This window comes from Carassius auratus, chromosome 7 (assembly GCF_003368295.1).
Source record: "Carassius auratus strain Wakin chromosome 7, ASM336829v1, whole genome shotgun sequence".
Lineage (NCBI taxonomy): Eukaryota > Metazoa > Chordata > Actinopteri > Cypriniformes > Cyprinidae > Carassius > Carassius auratus.
In genome coordinates, this window is record NC_039249.1 from 31,485,930 (window position 1) to 31,491,886 (window position 5,957).

Here is a 5,957-nt window from a genome sequence, read left to right on the forward strand (position 1 = left end):
TAACAAAGATGAATAAATACAATAATGTATTGTTCATTGTTTGTTCATGTTACTTAATGAATTAACTAACATTAACTAATGGACATCATTCTAAAGTGTTACCGAAGCATCAATGGCTCTTGAGAATATCTGGTATTTTATAAATGTAATTTATTAATGTCATCTAAATTAAAAATTTCGAACAGTCACTGAGTGATAGTTAGAGATTTTAAGGAAGCATAGTTATTCATTGTTGTGATATTGACAAAGGCACTATATTATTTTACATTATAAAGTGGAACACAGTCTGCCAAAGGTGTTGAGTTGGGTTGTGATCTGGTGACCGAACGCCATAGCATTGTTTTAAGATGGCTCGTGACTGTATGAATGTGCTGTGGAAGTAGAGTTGTTCACTAAAAATAACAGTTTTTTTTTTTCAAAGGATGATGACCCTGCAAGAACCGAAGTGGACATAAAGAAGACCTTTTAGGGATTCTGTGATGTAAAGCATGTATTTGCTGATTCAACAGAAGACCCTGAAGATATCTGCATTGTGCTGGAAGATGTGGAGGTGCTTTCTGGTTTAGGTAATGTAGCATTGGCTACAGCCATACTACTTGGACTAATATACTCTTTAAATCTTACTCATCCACAGGAGATCCATTACACTTTTAAGGTGCTCCAAAAAATGATTCTCGAGCTGAACTTGTGTAAATTGTCTGCCAAAGCACAGGCGTAGAAAACAAAACTCTTCACTTAGGTGTGCTGTGTTTGAGGATCCCTTTGTGAATGCTGTTTTATTTCCTTGTATGCTCATGTGATTTTGTTGTATCTGAATTTTTGCACGATGAGCAGAGGTGATTACGTCTCTCAATCACATTTAATATAATGTTTAAGAAAACAAAATAAAATAACATTTTGTTATATTCTTATATGCTCATGTTTTATTTGCATTGTCATTTTTTTACTTAATGAGCATGTTTAATTGCCATATTTGCAGTTTTAAGCAAGAAGACACTCAAGGTTAAATGTGCTCATGTTTTAAATACAGATTTTTACTAAATGGATTGACTTTTAACATATTGACTTTCTTCACAGTAGACTATAGGTATACAGTAAAAAGGTTTTAATGTAATAGAACACAATTATTTCACTTTCACTTGGAAGTAACTGTAGAGTCAAGTTATATAAGTGTAATGATTTAAATTGTTTCTAGTATGCAGTACAAAAATGTTTGTAGTTGACATTGCATTGTTAGATATAGTAGACATGACCAAATTGAATGTAGTTAACATGGCATTATTTTATATAGTAGGCATGACAAAATTCAGAGTAGTTAACCTGACACAACTTTCTCAATTAGGCATGGCTAAACTTTATCTAGTAGAATGGACCAATTTTCTTCTTGTTGTCTTGACTAAAATAATTTAAGTTTACACAACAAGATTACAACAAATCATTTCAAACTAATTCGATATTGTTTGGAAAATGTAATTCAATTTCGTGGAAAAGTTTACTCAAATTTTTTTTAAGCGCAAAAGAACCAGTGAACTGTTTTCTTCAACCGGTTTACTGAATCAAACTGTCCGAAATAACTACTGGTGATCCGAAAACTGACAAGTCAATGTTTTGTTCGTTATCTGGCTCGTCTCGGTGTTCATCTTCAGTTCTCTCTTCACAGCAGTTCAGTCAGTGTACTGTTTGAGTAAATGAATTACTCCGGGATATTGGTTTATTCTGACTCAGAGGGAGTGTCAGCCACATTAAAAAAAGTTATTGGAGACGCGAACCGTTTTAAACAATTCAGTTCGATTTGGTGAACTGGTTCAAAAAGATCCGGTTACATCGAATGATTCATTCGTGAACTGGATATCACAAACTGCTTTGTTTTTAACTCTCTCTCACAACAGACATGGAAGAGAAGACAATGCTGAATAAAGTCATAGTTTTTGCTATTTTTGGACCAAAATGTATTTTCGATGCTTCAAAATATTCTAATTGACCCTCTGATGTCACATGGACTACTTCTCTTACCTTTCTGGACATGGACAGTAGACCGTACACACAGCTTCAATGGAGGGACTGAGAGCTCTCTGACTAAATCTAAAATATCTTAAATGGAGGTCTCACGGGTTTGGAACGACATGAGAGTGAGTTATTAATGACATAATTATGATTTTTGGGTGAAATATCCCTTTAAAATACTATCTAAAAGCAAGCAAGTTGGTTAAACGACTATCAAAAAAAAAAAAAAAACCTATGAATTTAAGCTTTAAAATAGCTCTTAAGTTATTTGTATTTTTAAAACATACAGATTTATAGCACGCCAAGCAAACATAAGCACATAAATTTAAAAGAAGTTAAAAGAAGAAAATACATCTTTGAGATGAAAACACACAAGCTTATCTTATACGGTTACATTTGTTTAAAAAAAATATTAATACACTTTTAACTTAACCTTATTCAAAACTCAAAGGCACCCACACAACTGTACAAAATGAACATATTATAAACAAATAAAGAAAACTCTATATCCTTAACAATAATTAAATCCCTTTACTTAATATGATATAAAACAGTGCTTACTTAAGTCATGATACTGTCTGGAAAAAAAAGTCACCGAATGACTAAAAGACTTCTCGAAGACGAAGCAGGAGAGGTTGAACTGACCAGTTTGGAGCCACCTAAGCAGCTGTACAGAAGCACATATTGTAAACAAATACATTCTGACCTTACTGTTAATTATTCTCATAGCCTCATAGAATATTACCTGCCAGAGCGATTGCACTGTCGAGAAAAAAAAAAAAAAACCTTGCGCTCATCTGACACTTCTCATGCAACTCGAAGACGAAACAGGAAACCTGAACTGACCGGTTTGGAGCCGACTAAGCAGCTGTACAGAAGCACATATTGTGAACAAATACCATTCAGACCTTACTGTTAATTATTTTCATAGCCTGCATAGAACATTACCTGCCAGAGCGATTGCACTGTCGAGGAAAAAAAAAACTTGCGTTCGTCTGACCCTTCTCAGGCAACTCGAAGACAAAGCATGAAAACTGAAATGACTAACTTGCCGCCATCTACATCGTTGTAAAGATGTGCATATTGTGTACATTTTGAGTCACTATATTTTATTGAGAGGAGTACCTAACTTAATTCAAGCTGATTGAGCCATCTCTACCATCTGGTAGAGGTATGTTAAGCCAAAAAAATCCACTAGATGTCAGAGTGTCAATCAACAGCATTTGTCACAACACTTCTTCTTTGATGGATGTCAGAGAGAAAGAAATCACTCCTGCCATGTAAACTGTTTTTGGTGAAATTTTGCAAGGTAAGCATATTTTTTTGACATATTACACTGTAAGAGCCCTAACTTTACATAATTATTTTACTTGGTGCCATGAAAAAACTTTAGTATTTTTTCAATAATTTTTCAAAAACGTGCTCAACCAAATGGTTGATTTGTCACTTTATGGTAAACGTAGAAAAGCTAAGCTAATGTTTTAAAAATTATGGGACGTGTTGAAAAAAAATACATTGATTGTGAACACATTGAGAAATTTTTCATATGCTTTTTTCTTGGTGGGGCAGTTAAAGGGTTAAATTGATACACAAAGAACCACCGCTTACCGGAGCAATAACAATGACGGACTAACGTTAACAGGGCGCCGCCTGAAGCAACTATAAAGACACAGAAAACGCGAAGCAGCCACCACGCTTCTGGCACGCAGCAGAGACGCCACGCAGCCAGTATGTCACCGGCCTAAAACGGCGTACAAAAGCACATATTTTGAACAAACACATTTCAACTCTTATGGTAAATATTATATAAAGAACAGCACCTACCGGAGAGATTAATTTAAACTGTCAGGCAGAAAAAATAGGCGACGTCTGACCTGAGGCAACAATAAGACCAGGCGGGAAAATTTAACTGACTAACTTGCCGCCACCTATGTTGTACAAAAGCGCATATTGTGAATAAACTTCATTTAAATCATATCGTGAATTGATACACATAGCTACACTTACCAGAGCGATCACAATGAGGGAATAAACAGAGGCCGCTTAAGGTGACTTCGAAAATGAAACAGGAGAAAATAAAATGGCGTTGTTTAAAAAAGCATTCGAACTGCGCATGCTCATCAGCCTTTGTTGGCAATACTAATAACCAACTTAAAGTTGTTCGTTGTTCTAACTTGAAATATTAATTTGGTGTAACAAATTTATCTAAATTCTTATTCAAATAACATTTCTGTGTTATCTCAACTTTTTAAATGTTAAATTGTTGAATTAACTTTAAAAACTGAGTTTGCAAAACAAAATGTAAGTTGGATTTTTTACAGTGTACAAGGTGCCTAAAAAACAAACTGATGACAGTGATCTTTTTTTTTTATTTCAAAGAACAAAACAGAAAATATAATTGTATATACAAATATAGATTAAGACTATAGACATGACACAAGAAAAAAAAATCTGAAATTCACCTCCATCACTGATAAAACAATAAGTCAAGCAGTAGCCCTCAAATTCTTTGAATGGATAAAACCCACACAGGACTCTCCTCCTGCGATTCCTCTCACAGCCAGGTGGACAGTCTTTAAATATCTCACTGCACGGTATGCACTGGGTCAGAGAACATGACACCTGGAACTCTGGTTGTATGGTTCAGACAATGCACTCCAGTTCACTACACCTAATTTACATAAAAGAACAAACAATACTAAAGCAATAAATCATTTTGAAGAAAGGCAGAAGAGTCATACAAGGGAAATATTTTAAATGTATTTTTAAATATATTATAGCATGGTGTTAGAAAAAGTGTTATTTGCTTTGTCTGTAAACTACCTAAAAGATTAAATTTATAACCAGCATTAACATCAACTAAATTAATACATTTTCTCAAGTCAAAATTTAGGTAGGCTTGGCTTGAGAAAGCATGGCCTGAAAGTTTGAAGTTTTTTTCAATTTGAAAATTTTACAGTTGAGGGCTATACAGTCTGTCAGAGAAAGAAAAACAGATAATTAAGGTACTCTAGCCACATGAAGTGGGTCTCTTCTCTGAATTTCTTCTCACTGACAATGTCCCCAAAAAGTCATATTAAGACATATGAAGGTCAATTTAAGAGGTAACGCTTTACAATAAGGTGTCATTGGTAAACCCTAGTTAATGTATTAATTAACATGAACTAACAATGAACAATACATGCACTGTTAGAAATGTCTGTAAATTTAACAGTATAACTGTAAATTGAACTGTATTTTACTGTAGGACAGTTATACAGCATATTACTGTATTTTATAGTTACATTTTGGGGAATACCCTCTTGGCGACACTAAATTACAGTATTTTTAATTTACTGTAAATCTAAATACAGTAAAGAAAAAATGAGCGCGAAACCTGACCAATCACAGATCAAGTTTTATTTCCCACTTGGAGAAAGAAGAAAACAAGACACACAGATGCGAAAAGAACCAGTCAGATGCAAAGGTGGGTACAAATATTACTTCTTTTACTTTAAATATATTTTATCTTTGGTTTAACTAAAACAAAAATATAAATTAAAAAAAACGCTGCCCCTGAACGGCGCGCAGTCACCTCACATTTATGCTGTGAAGAGAGCTAGAGAGAGTTGTGGTGACACTGTGCAAACATTCATATTTCTTTCCTTTCTTTCCCTTTTCTGAACGTTTCACCGTCAAAATATGGACATTAACGGGTCTCTGCCTTGGGTTTGACTACTCCAGGAGCTGGTGAGTGTTCATGTGAACTGTTAGCCGAACAACAAAGCTTTCGTGGATTTAGCTTAAAGTCAGTTGGATTTTTTCCCGCTATTATCGCTTGCTGTTAACTGATTACCCCATATAAATGCACGTCATGCTTGTAGTGCTAGAGTAAAACCCGCAATGTTCGTGTCTACATTCCCTACATGTCCCTACATTACCTTACATTTCTTACCTATGAAACTTATTTAAAC

The 5,957-nt window shown here is 34.5% G+C and overlaps 1 long non-coding RNA gene across 1 annotated transcript; it reads left to right on the forward strand.

Moving 5' to 3' along the window:
- Nucleotides 1-430: 430 nt before the first annotated feature.
- Nucleotides 431-911, forward strand: LOC113105330 (uncharacterized). Its single transcript, XR_003292354.1, has 2 exons — nt 431-550; nt 635-911. It is a non-coding gene; the product is annotated as an uncharacterized LOC113105330 (long non-coding RNA).
- Nucleotides 912-5,957: the final 5,046 nt, after the last annotated feature.